Here is a 13,780-nt window from a genome sequence, read left to right on the forward strand (position 1 = left end):
GATATTGTGTTTCATATAAATATATAATGAAAAAGAATAATGCATATTTAAGAATTTGAGGCGGAATGGTAAAAAAAAACATTTGTGGTGACCAAAAGTATTGTCCTGTTTATTTAATCCTGTTCATTGGATAGCAGACTCTTTATAGTTTATGATTTTAATTTTTTTTTTTAATCTGTTTCTATATACTTTTCCTCTTTTTGGACAACCCCCACTTCTGCTTCTACTGTACTTTCTGCTACACTAGACTGCCATTTTCATTGTTTGATTTTCCGGTATTAAAAATTATTAGATATAGGTTTTACAGAATTTTATTATTTTCTATACAATCATCTTAAAAATAATTTGTTGCATAATTTAAGCTGATCTTTAATAATTAAAAATTTTACTTCTGCAAAATTATTGGTTTAGTGATATTAGTTATATGTATATACAAAAATGTAACCAATAACAACAAATTATTTTTTTATGACATGCTTAACGTTCTTTTTCTATCAAACATCCTATTTTTGCAAATATAAAGTTTTAATTCGTCGTAGGTATTTTTTATTAATTTTAACTTAAAACTGATTATTTAAAATATCCAATATTTTCGTCAATGTGTATAAAGATATTTCAGTAATATTTTCTAATAAAAGGAAAATACGTTTAGAATTTACCCTATCAAAATTTTTCAATTTAGAACTTATTCTGATTCTTTTTGCTACTTTAACTCTTCTGATTTTTTTTGCTACTTTGAAAGGGTACTTCAAATGACAATGAGAAAGGTTTGTATCTATTGTATTTCTATAAATTTTGGGATATATTTTTAATAAAACTTATTTTAAATGAAAACTTTCATCTTCTGGCTATTGCTATTTTTTCTTGCAAATATGAAAATAAAACTCCAAAATTTATTTATATAGAAATCTTTTTAAATATTTTCAAATGAAAATGACTTAAAACATAAAAGGGCGGTGAAATTTTTTTTTTTCTTCATATAAACTTTATATTGGTTTTTTTAAAAATCATAAAGGAAAAATGAGAGTTGCTCTCTCTACCCACTGGCCTTATACGCACCAGGGTAGTTTACCTACCTACAATTAATTTTTTACACAAATTACTTAACATTTGATATGCAAGATTTTAAAAAGAATAATAAAAACAAAACCAAATGAAACTATAAAAACGTTTAGCTATTTACTGCTTTATTGAAAAAATTGTAAAATTTAAATTTATAATTTTTAAAATTGAAAAAACAAAAAATAGAATAAAGTTAATGTATAAAGTGAATTAGTAGGTTAATATTATATATAGGTTAGTTATTATGTAAAATTATATATACAAATTATTTATGATTTCATTTCGCAGTTCCAGCGTTTATAAACTTGTTTTATTATAAATTATATGAAAAATATATTTATTTAATAACAAGCTTTGAATTTATTATAAATAATTAATTATCATTTCTTTTTTAAAGCAAAAGTATAGTACTTTTATTGCACCATTTATACAACAACGCAACAAATTCTAAATTATCAATTACTAAGCATACTAATTACTTACTTTAAATTTATTCACTTTATTTCTTGAGTAATCGTCAATCTTTTATATCAAAATTTTTAGGTGAAATTACTAGTTTTCTTGTAAAGATTTGCGTGTACTGCCTTCGTTAAATAAAACCGCAATATTTGCTAATCTGTAGGAAATGTTCGTTTCGTGTTCCACGCGAAATAGTTAAGAAATGTCATTTTTTATTTGAGCAAAAATAATTTCATGTAAAAAAGAGCCGGACCCTAAACTTTAGGTCAAATTCACTCAAAAGTACAAAATTTTTGAAAATGTTGTCAAGATGCGATATTAACTTATACACTGTTATATTTTTGCATAAAAATTAAAATATATTTGCACTGATACAAACCTATTGCTTGTAAAATAGAATAGATCAATGAAAATGATATATTGAAATGATATATGAAAATGATATATTATAATTTTGCATAAGTTCCGGAGATAACTTAGAGAAAATTAAATCTTATCTTTTATACGAGTATAGAAATTCAATAGAACCTGTATAATGGGAAAAGTGTGAAACCGAAAATTGACATCTCACAAACTACGAGAAAATTTCGTATTAATACAATGTAAAAGCTTTAAGGACTAGCGTTAGTGATGATGATTATAAATTATATTGAACAATTAACTTTAATTGTCAAACAAAATTTTCAATAAGAATTTTTTTTTGAAAATTTACTTCAGAAATTTTTAATTCTGTAGAATTTTTGTTTATAAATATGACAAACACGCCAATAAATATATAATATTAAAATAAAATATTTGGAAATATTTACATATTTACATCCAGTAGAATAAGAATAATTTTTTAAAGCAAATTTTAAAGGATCGACCAATATTGAAATATAGGAGTGCACAGATAAATATTCTGTTACAGACCAAATGTCTCCGAAAATATTATAATTTTATTTCTCTATCATGAAAATTTCCATTGAAAACTCAACATATAGAAATATGATACGATAGCGATTGCTTTATTAAATACCATAGAGTCGATAAGTATATAAAGGAGATTTTTTTTTTAAATCTTTTCAATTTTAAAGTTGCGTATTAATAAATTTTCTTAAAATTAACATGATATACGTATAAAAATTTTATATATATTATGTACGTAATTATCAACAACGGACAAATAAACATTATTTAGTTGTAAAGTTTTTTAACAAGATTTTATTATGTATCATTAAGTTAATTATTTTTATACGAATTTAATAAGTATTAAATAAAAACTTGTTAATAGTTTATGTTTTTACTTTTAGATAATAATTATATCTAAAGACTTTAATTTACCAAAATTAATAAAAACAGTACATAACGTATACACAGTAACATAAAACCGTTCAAGATAAGATAAAAAAGCAATATGGAAAAAATACACCTACATTTCTAATAAAAATTCATATATCGACTTATAAAATCTTCAAATGAACAAAATGAAACTGGTTTGATACATTCTTTTTTCAAGTTTTTTTTGAATTCTTTTACAACCTGAGTTTTTAGCGTAAGTAATTAAATTATTCACATTATACAGGGTGTTTCGCATAAGGGGACAATTAATTTCAAGGATTATTCTTTGATCAATTTCCAGTGAAAAATTGTATGGATGTGCCGTCCGAATTATGCGTAAAGTTCGTCAGTAACTTCTGGTAACAACTATAGAACTCAAGTATTAAATTTCAAGAAATTCTATCAATCTATTCCGTAGATATGGTAAAAAATGAAAAATCGTAAAAAAATTTCCTAGCCTTGATCTTTCTAAAAAAAATTTATAGATTCATTGTTTTAACACCTCAAATTTAAATATTAAATTTGAATAAAATCGGTTGATTATTTCTATTTATATACGCAAAAATGCATATTTAGCCCGAAGTAAACGTCCAGTTGCCGACACCTGATTTCATCCAAAAGTTAGGGCGTTCCGCGTAAGGTCGAATGAAGCTTATATATGAATATATATGAATATAGCTATTTCAATTAAATCTGTTGAATATTTTCTTCAAAGTAATCAAATACGTCAAATACAGGCCGACTAAAATCCAGTTCCCGTAGCCTTATATATCCCAAAAGTTGATCAATCCATGCCATAGTCGAAATAAACTTACATATAAAATTTCATCAAAATCGCCTCAGCAAAACTTGAGATACAGGTGTGAACACACAGACCGACAGGTTGCTAAAAATAGTTTATTTACACTTCCCTACCACGGAGAAGTGCGTTCCTACAGAAAGCTTGATATGCAAAATTTGTTGCCATCACATACACAGATACGGAAAAATATTCGTTTGCGACTATCAAAATTTGAAAAAATTTTCCAAAAAAATTTTTAGAGCTCAATCATAAATGACATGGGTATAGGTACATAATGTCATAATTATGTTGTCAATGAATATATCATATTTTTTATTATTTTTTACTCGAGTGACCCATACTCATACCCACATAGTACATAAGACAAAAGTCTTTCCAACGGTTGACATAGAGTAACAAACGTAGGCTGGTTCTAAATAGGTAATTGATTTCTCCTTATTTTCGGTCTTTCAATTAATTAGATTTAAGCCATATTTTTCGAGATTAAGCTCGAGAGAAGTAATTTTAATTTAAAACAAAACAAAAACAGGTGTTTTCTTTGCTAAATTAAAAACTTAATAAAATTACAAATTATTAATTAATCAAAGCACTATCGAATAAATATTTCTTTTAATTATTGAAATGAATAATATTCACATGTACATATGTATATGTTGTAATAAAAGTATGGATTTGTTTTTACAATTGCAGAACTACCAACCTTTTTCTTTTTCAACAGATTTTTTTCTTTTTTTCACTTGTTATAATTTTTTTATAAGTTTTCATCAAAAAGTATTATCTTTTTAACACTTATTATGAAATATTTGAAAATTTTTTTTACAAACTGCACTAATTTTATAACTAAAATAAAAAAAATCTTTGTTTACTTTCTATATAGTGGCATCATTTTCTAAGACATTTTGCATTTAGAGTTAATTTCAGTTTGACAATGTTCTGAGCAAAAAAAGAGACTTACCTAAAATTTTTGGCTTCACTATGTTTTTTTAAAGATACGATTTTTAGTGAGTGTAAGCGAGATAGAAACAAAGATAGTCTCTTTCTTTGTTGTCAAATTAAAATTGATATTAAGTGCCACTGGTTTTTTTTCTTGAAAAAGTTTAAACCAACGGCGAAAAAATAAACAAAGAAATTTCCGTGAGTTTTTTTTTAACTTATAAAAAAAAATAAAACAAAGCGAAAAAAGAACAAATTCTTTTGGAAAAATGAAAAAGTACATACCAAATTTCCACCATGATTGTGAAGATTATTTATTTCATTCATCAAAAAAAAATATTTATTCAATAGTGTTGAATAATAGTATTAAATTTTTAATTTTGGTTAACATTTGTTTTTTTTTTTGTTCTAAACTAAAATTACTTCGGATGACATAATTTTACCAGTAGCGGATATTTTCCTAACCAAAATTATTGTGTGGTCAATGAAATGTACCATGCACACAATATTTAAAATGGACATTTTTAATATACGGTATAACCCGTTTAAAAGAAACTTCACTTTGCCATTCATTTTGGTTCTTATAAGCGGGAGTTTCCTTTAAAAGGTACCCTTTTCAATAAATTTTGTATACATTTTAGAAAAAAAGGAGATACACAACATGGAATAACTCTTCCCACTTGAAAATTATGCAGACGAATATAAGCCAGTGAATCACTTTTTTCTCACTTTGCGAGTAAAATAGCGAAATGGACGATCATGCTCTTAATTTAAACTGATTGTGAATTTTATTTTAATTGGGTTTTTTTGCAGGCTTATATGAAGTGAATTTCTATGTTGTGTTAACATTTTTGCCATTCATAACTGCCGCTTTTAAGAGGGTTTTTCTTCTAAGGAAATTTTAAAAGAGTAAAAAGAAAAGCATTGGTGCAGTGGTTATGGCGCCGGCCCTTTAACCGAAGGGTCTCGGGTTCAAACCCCGGTCAGCTCACTATGAAAATTACATTCAATATTTATAACTTAATATACAATATTTATAAATATTATAAAAGTAATTTTCATATATTCATAATATTCGATATTAAAAAATAAAAAAATAAACAGTAAATATTAATAAACTTAAATACTTAATATAAAAAAAAACTACGACAGGCTAGTTACCTACCTAGTTAAAACTCTATGACGCCATAAAACTAGTGCATGATATCATGCGCTAGCCCTATGCTCCTACTAGGAGTGAACAAGGAAAAAAAATAATAAAAAGACATTAAAATTTATGTAAAATGACAAGTGCATGAAAAAGTAATTATTTAAAGCAAGGGTTTCTTATAAGCGGGTTTTACTGTATTTACAGTTTTTCTAGAAATGGTGAAACGAAAATAACGTGCAATCCAATTGTTAGTAAAAAAGTTTTCATTCGCAATATTTTATTAAATTGTACTTTGATTCAAAATACAAAAAGAAATTATTATTAATATTGTTTAGAGTTGTTCAATAAGATTGTCAAATAAAACTGAAAGATAAAAATTCATTTTCAAGTGTATTTTGATATTAAGATCCATACATTTATGTGTGTAATTTCAATTTATAAAATAAATTTATCTAAAGAGAAAAATAACAATGGAAATAAATGTGTTTTGTTGAAATTTAATTTCTTTTACAGATATTTCAAATAAATAATTTTTAAAATATTTTCAATTTTTACTTTAAAAAAAATTTTTAGCTTATCTTTCTTAGATTATATATGTATTTCACATATTTTATAATGAAGTTCAAATAAAAAAAAAAAACAAAATAAATACAATCCAGTTACAAGTTTGACAATGCTTAGAACAAAGAAAGAGACAACCAGAAAGAATTTCGTTTCATTATTTTCTCAACGAATTAGAAATAGTAAAAGAAGGAGCATCTTTATTTCTACCTCGCTTGCACTGCCTAAAAAATGGCATCTTGAAAAAAACATAGTGAAGACAAATATTTCAGTTAAATCTCTTTCTTTGCTCTAAGCATTGTCAAACTGAAATTAACATTAAGCACCAAATGTTGTTGTTTATTTTTCTTAGAAAAGTACGTTGTATTAAAAGTAAACAAAGAAGATTTTGTTATTTAATTTATAAAATTGATGCAGTTTGTAAATAAAAAATCATAAAATATTTAATAATAAGTAATATTTAATAAAAAGAATACTATTTGATAAAAACTTATAAAAAAAATATAAGTGAAAAAAAAAATCTGTTGAAAATGAAAAAGGTGTATAGATCTGAATTGTTATTCCCATTTTTAAAAACAAATAGTATTGTTACGCTATATGCATATGAATATTATTGATTTCATCATTAAAAGAAATATTTATTCAATAGTGCTTGTAATTATATTAAATTGTTAATTTTGAAAAATGTTTTAAGAAAACATTTATTTTTGTTTTGTTTTAAATTAAAATGACTTCGAATGATATAATTTTACAAGGGCCGGTTTTTTTTGAAGCAGAATGAATTTGTGTTTCATAAAATCAAATATGTTAAATTGATGTTTTGCTTTTTGTATAATCACAGTTTTCCTAGAAACGATGAAATGAATATATTTCCCATTATAGAGTGAAGATTTGGTCAAAAAAAAATGTATGAAGACGGCTCGATGCCCGTGAATTCAGTAAGTAAAATAAAATATGAGCGTGAATTATTTAAGAAATAAATTATTTTAGAACAAATTAGTATGCGAAGCTCAATTAATGAACAAGGAAGAATACAAGGACATACCATTTACTTCAGTGAGTAATAACCACATATTAATTAAAATTTGTTAAAAATAAAAACTATGCTGTTTTAGATTTATTAAAATATACATATATGTATTTATATTTATTGTTATTAATATTGTTTAGAGTTATTCGGTAAAATTGTCAAGCAAAACTGATAACATAGGAAATTTTTAACAAAAATTTCCAACTTATCCTTCTTACAAATTACACGTAGTAGAAGCCGGATAAGAAAATAAAATAAATACACTAATGTTGCGACTTTGACAATGTTCGGAGCAAAGAAACATACAACTAGAAAAAATTTGGCTTCACTGTTTTTTGAAGATACTCCATCCCTTAGTATTTCTAATTTGTTCTAATGTGTTTGCGGTTTCTTTTTTATGTTTTGATATTTCTTTTTCCTCTGTTTTTTTTTTCTGTACATCAGAAATTGAAATCTGGTGCAGATTTCATCCAAGTTCAATTGATACGACTAGCAAAAATGGGAAAATCGTAAAATTTTTCATATCCAAAAATTTTATACCAGATTGGATAGTCTGATAGACACATGTATGCGTTTTTGGTTTTTACTTACACTCTCATTATTTTTCTTAAAAAAAAAATTGAGAGCCGCATATTAATCCGAGACAGAAACCACAGACAATAAGATTTTTTTACGTTTAAAAATATAATACTCTCTCAACAAAAACGGCAACACATTCAAAAAGAAAAATTTATGACATATTTAAGATCAAATGTGACATTTTTGAAATGTCATAAACTTGATTTTGTATTTGTTAGCCAGAAAATTTGTAAATATTTCTTTTCTGATATAAAAAAAATAAAGAGAGAAACAAAAAAAAAAGCCATTTACAAATTAAATCTATAAGATACCTTTGTTTTTTTTAGTAAAATATTAATTAAAGGAAACAAAATGAAACAAAGGTAAATAGCTTTTTGAAAAATAGAAAAAAGAAAAATTCAAAAGACATGAATTCAGCAAAAAAAGGTAAAAACTTAATTTTTTTTGTAAATATGAAGCACATGAACGAAAATTGTGAAATTGTTGAATTTTTTTAATAGTTTATCAAATTAAAATAAAATAAAAGAGAAATAATTTCAATAAAAAAAACAAGGAAGTCTCAATGAGCTTGAAATTCTAAAATAATAAAAGGAAAAAACTTGACAAGAAAATTATTGTGAAATTAGATTATCATTAAATCAAAATATACCATATTGAATGAAAAGTATTCGCTTTTTAATTTTAAATTAAAGGTAAGAATCAAATTAAATAAAAAGTAAAAATTGTTTTGTTTTCTTGATTTTTCAGAAAAAGATCTAGTCAGATACCTATGTTTTTCTTGTGGCATCCATAATATGTATATGCATATCTAAAAGAAAGAAAAACATGAAAAAAAAAACACAAACAAAACACAAACGCGTATAAACAATTAATAGGTTAGCGCTTTAATTTATATAAAAGTGGCTGTTATAGAAACCCTAAATTAACCAAATTAATTAGGATATTTAAAATTCGCAAAATTTTATTATATTAATGTATTTTGTATACGTATAGTGTGTGTCACTATATATCTTTTTCCATACATACGTTATTTTTTAACTATTTTTTTTATACGTTAACTATTTAAAAGTTGAATCAAAAACTGTGCAAATTGTTACCAAAGAAATGCATAGACTACTGTAGTAACGAAAATTTCATTAATAGAAAAAAATTATACGTTACTATTTGAAATTGGTCTTATTTAAAATTACATATATTTAATTTTTTGTTAAAAAAATTTTTAAGTTTCATTAGAAAATTTTCTTAAATTTTAAAAAACATGTTCCGGAACGCATTTTTCTCTCCTATTAAGTAGTGGGATTCCACTCCATCCCGCCTCACTTCGAGCACTGCTATAGGGCATAGACTGTAATGTGTTCAAGCTCTCTTATATGTATCTATTTTAATATCTCGAAACTTTTCTTTATGAATTTCTAAACCATTTCAATAATTTTGATTAAAAAAACAACATTATTTTAATAAAACTTTCTTTGTCAAAACTAACAAAACAAAAATAAATAGGTACATAATACATAAAAATCAAAAGTTCCAATCTGAAACCTAAATCCTCTAAAATCAACTTATTAAACCTTTAAGTAGTCTTCCATATCCTCATTCAACATGCAATATGAAAATATATAAGTACCTATTTATAGTAAATTTTGTAGCTAACATAAAAAAATAAAAATCTTACCCAACTCATAGCCCTGATTAGTTTTATTATAATTGCAATCTACGAAAAAAAAAACAAGTTATTTATAAACTTATGTTATTTTATAAACTTTTTACAATAATTTTATATTTTTTATTACCATTTTTAAATTGTTTTACTAATCCGTTTTCTTCTTCGATTTTTACTTTAAGGGAGCTCGAACATCACACGGAATAATAGCAAAGACACGATAATGATGAAGAAAATGCAATTTTGTGTATTTTATAATTTTTAATACTTTTAATTTTAAATTTTTAATTACAAAAGAAATTCATTACATAAAAAGTTTTAATATTAATCTTTTTCTTTCTATATTGTTTGATATAATATCAATTAAATTATAGAAATTATTAAAAGATTAAATACCATAAAAGTAAAAGACTGAGTTAAAAAAGTTTTAGAAAAAAAAATTGGATAAAATTCCATAATTGGAAAAATTTTCATAAACCGTTCGCTGTTTTACTTTTAATACTAAAAAACAGGATTTAAAAAACTTAAAAAATAGAAATTTAATAAGAAACAATTTACGGAAATTCATAAAATTCATAGCTACATAATATAAAAACTGTAATTTGTTGGTTTTTCTCCTTTTTTTTGTGTTTTAAATTTTATATATTTATATTTCATTTTCTAAATATATTTTATAAAACAAAAAGACATTGTAAATATTTACAAAGATTTCCAAAAATTTGTTAAAATCTTATTGAACTTTGAAACTTATTGAAAATTTGTAATAATTGAAATTTATGATATATGAAATATATAATTGATTTATGAATAAATAAATTGAAATTATAATTGATTTATGAATAAATAAATTGAAATTATAATTAATTTATGAATAAATAAATTGAAATTATTTGTAATACAAAAAATAAATATAAAATTTATAGTAACTATATAAAATAATATTTAGAGTGGATTATTAAATATAAATTACATTTTCTACTTTCTCGCTTTCAATCTTTCACACTTGTAATTTTCAAAAGTAGATGTTAAGATGTATTGTGTGTTTTAAGCATTAATATTAAGATAACCTTCTCCAGTAAAATCAAATAGAAAATTATTTCCATCCATTTATATTATTAAAAATTAGAAAAAAATTTATTTCAAAAATATTTTTTTATCCTTTTATCATTTTTATCTTTTTCTAAAATCAGAAGGAGAAAGAAAAAGTTGTATAACATAGAAAACATCTTAATTTTTATTAAATCTATTAAAAATATTTTCTTTTTGTTTATTGTTTAATTAAAAATATAACTCACGTCTATTCAGAAACTTTATGGAAATAAAATAGAAAAATATTAAAAGCAAACTATTTGGAATTTTTGTATTCAATAATTTGCACAAATTTCAACATAAGTAATATCGCATGTTGTATTTTAGAAAAAAAGTAAAAAATTAAAATATAAAAAAAATCAATTGGTTGTTTATGGTTATTGCGTTAAATAAAATAAAAAAAAAAATTTTTAAAATCAAAATTTTTTTTACATTACATTTATTATGTTGTAATATTATACCTACATTTGCATACATATATATATATATATACATTAATAAATTGAGTTTGTTTTTTTCTTATTTGTTAATTTTTGAAATTAAATATAAAATTATATATTTAGCATATTATTATAAGCAAATAACTTTCGTAATATCTAATTATGTAAAACGAAATTATTCGTGAAAATTGCCTAAACAAAATTTATTTAAACAAAAATTTTCAGAAAATCGTTTTTATACAAAACCAACACTAAAATAGAAAATGTTTAATTTTAAATTTAAAAACTTTTTGTGTAATATCTAAGGAAATGTGCAATTTTTACTAATTATTCCTTCTTAATTTTTTTTTGTACCACAGAAATAATAATTTATATAAATATTTGATATGATAAATAATTATATATAAATTTAATACAAATAAAAAAAAGTTAATTTGATAAAATAAACTTGACATCCATTTACAATTTTTTGCTTTATTGTCAAACAAAATAAAAAAAGAAGAGCTTTATATAAAGGAAACATTAACATAATTTTATAAAAGTAAAAAAAATTCTCTTTGTGCCTTGAATTAACAAAAAAAAAATTAAAAAGTATATTCTACAAAGAAATTAATTCAACTAAATTTTTTTCAAATTTTATATAATTATAAAAACAAGATGTTTATGAAATTTCATATCCTCAAATTCTTATCTTAAATTAATTAAAAAAAAAAGAAAAAATAAGAAGCTTGATTATATTCAAAAATATTAATTTTTTGTAAAAATCACTATTAATGATTTATTTATTTTTTTTGTTGTTGTCAAAAACAAAAACTTTTTTCTTATGAATTTCTACATATATTCATTGCATTTATCATTTCACTTTCTATGTTCATTTTATTATTCTTAAAAACAATATTTAACAAGATTTTAATACTTTAAATTGTATTTGCTATATAAAGAAAAATTAGAAAAAGTAGAAATAATATTAGAATAATTATTTAAAAAATTCTAAAAAATAAAATTATTTCATATTCTTATTATATAATTAAAGGTAAATTAGAATAACGATTACCAATATAATCTCTGTACCCAAAATATTAAAGTAATTTTTATTGATATTTAATATATTATATTGTTTGTACGTTTATTAAAAAATTATAAATTCTGAAAAAGTTGTTGATTTTGAACTAAAAACAGAAAAATTTATTTTATATTTGTTACGCTCACAATTTGTCAATTTTTTTTTTTGATTTTATGAGATATAAAATTAAATTAAATAGAAAATAATAGAATATTTATAAACTATATAGGAAAAAAGATTTTATGATTGTATTTTTTATTTTGTTTGCTTTTTTCTACTAAGAAGTCAATTTATATTTTATTTGAATCACAAATGTAAGTTTATTAAAACACAATTCATTTCAAAGAATTGGCAAAAGAAGAAATATAAATTTTCTAAGAATTTCATAAGAGAAATTTAATAACAAGATAATAATGAAATATTATACATTATATTTTTAAAAGAAATTAAATCGGCCAAAATATATATTAGTTTAAATGTAATAAATAAATAAAAATAGCAACAAAACACACTGAAAACAAATATAATATACAAACAGTTCGATCACATAAAATGCTTTTGAAAAGTTTTCCTTTATTTTACTTTACGTAGGAAATTGCAAAGACAAATTTTGAAATAATTTTAGAAAAAAAGGCAAAATAAATTTTATAGTATATTGCAAAAAAAGAAGAAATTAAAACTATAATTTCATTAAAATGTTTAAATACTAAAATATAATTTCACAATATTAAAATTATCAAGTTATATATTATATATTAAAAAGTAGTTATTTTTTTTTTCTTTTTTTATAATAATAATTTTTTTTTTAAACATAAATTTTATTTTTTTTTTTGTATATAAATTAGAACAACAAAAAAAAAGAAATCGAATGTTTCTTATTCTGTCTCTTAAATAAAAATTAACTATATATATATAATAAATTAAATATTCTTGTGACACTTACTATTTTTTAAATATTAAATATAATATATTCTTATGTTATTATGCAATATATTCTTTTTTTTTTTCGAATATAAAAAAGCAAACATTCTCAAATTACATTCGTGATAACAAATAAAAAAAAACGATTAACAAAATATCGTTTTACATTTTTATTATTCGCTCAGGTTCTTACATTTAAGTATATATTTATATATATATAAATATTTATGTTATATAAATAATATTAAGTTAAATATAATAAATTATAGTAAATTATATAGTTATAATAACTGAATTTTTAAAATTAATAAAAATTTATCAAAAATTAAATTGAAATAGTAAAGTTGTAAAAAAAACATAAATACGGTTGTTAAATAAAATTTAAAATATATATGTTTAAATTATTTGTGAATTTTGCGCAAAATTAATTCATAAACTATTGCTACTTCTTTTAAATTTATATTCAAAATTTCCGAAAATTTTCTGTTTTATAAAAAATCAAAAACATTAAAGTTATTATATGTTATATATTGTGTATATTATATAATATATTATACACTAAAAAACTAGCTTTATGTAAAATAAATTACAAATCTATTATATAAGAATATACTTATATATATGTATGTATATATATATAAATATATAAACATTTCAGCGAAATTTCAAAACTGTTACAATATATAATATATTTTACAATTATAATTTTTT

General features: G+C 21.9%; 1 long non-coding RNA gene across 1 annotated transcript; it reads left to right on the forward strand.

The window, feature by feature from the left end:
- The first annotated feature begins 8,166 nt into the window (after positions 1-8,166).
- LOC129616774 (uncharacterized) lies at positions 8,167-10,218 on the forward strand. The gene is made up of 3 exons (XR_008697631.1): positions 8,167-8,322; positions 8,397-8,588; positions 9,739-10,218. It is a non-coding gene; the product is annotated as an uncharacterized LOC129616774 (long non-coding RNA).
- Positions 10,219-13,780: the final 3,562 nt, after the last annotated feature.

The sequence above is a fragment of the Condylostylus longicornis genome, unplaced genomic scaffold (genome assembly GCF_029603195.1).
Source record: "Condylostylus longicornis isolate FDR11 unplaced genomic scaffold, ASM2960319v2 ptg000286l, whole genome shotgun sequence".
Classification (NCBI taxonomy): domain Eukaryota; kingdom Metazoa; phylum Arthropoda; class Insecta; order Diptera; family Dolichopodidae; genus Condylostylus; species Condylostylus longicornis.